The sequence below is a fragment of the Dreissena polymorpha genome, chromosome 6 (genome assembly GCF_020536995.1).
Source record: "Dreissena polymorpha isolate Duluth1 chromosome 6, UMN_Dpol_1.0, whole genome shotgun sequence".
NCBI classification, from domain to species: domain Eukaryota; kingdom Metazoa; phylum Mollusca; class Bivalvia; order Myida; family Dreissenidae; genus Dreissena; species Dreissena polymorpha.
The window spans coordinates 40,487,487-40,488,147 of record NC_068360.1 but is presented as its reverse complement, the minus strand read 5'-3'; the positions used below and the strand labels follow the sequence as shown (position 1 = coordinate 40,488,147).

The 661-nt window shown below is 32.5% G+C and overlaps 1 protein-coding gene across 1 annotated transcript in view; it reads left to right on the top strand.

Annotated features, from left to right (window-relative positions):
• Window positions 1–250, top strand: part of LOC127834988 (uncharacterized) — a 7,566-nt gene extending 7,316 nt beyond the window's left edge. The window contains exon 5 of the mRNA XM_052361160.1: window positions 163–250. The gene's annotated coding sequence lies outside the window, so the exon portion shown is untranslated. The remainder of the gene's footprint in view (window positions 1–162) is intronic.
• Window positions 251–661: the final 411 nt, after the last annotated feature.

Sequence of the window (661 nt, the reverse complement as noted above, 5' to 3'; positions counted from 1 at the left end):
ATGATTTAATGATAAGGTACTTATTTTGCCGTAATGACCTGATTCAAAATGAGCAAATACGTTAAAAAAAACTATGATATTAGTTATATACGTAATGTTTTTATTCTGAATATGTTAATGTTTCTAATTGCCAATTAAGATGTGCATGTTTTCTTGTTTCAGGACCAGTTGTTGTGACGCCAAAGGACCTATCCTGCGTTTGTGTGCGTTGTTAATTTAAAATTTCTTCAATTAAAAAACTGCCTGCAAATGTTATCACTTAATAAGTTAATATATAATCGTGTTGCGTAATTAGAACTGTACATACAACGGATATAATCACCCAATTGGATAGTTTATGCTCGTATTTTTATTATATTTACCATAATATTATATTTGAGACTCGCTTTGTGAAAAGGGGGTTAAATTCATGTGCGTAATGTTTCGTTCCAGAGAAGCCTGTGCAGTCCGCAAAGGCTAATCAGGAACGACACTTTGCGCTTAATATTTTCCGTGTAAAGTAATATTTAAAGTAATAAAGTAAAATAATATTTGTCTCTTCTTAGAAAAAAAATTAGTTTAGGCGAAAAGTGTCGTCTCTGATTAGCCTGTACGGTCGATCTGGACGATCACAACACAAATATGAATCCCCCATTCAAATACCACGATCATTAAAAGGTGC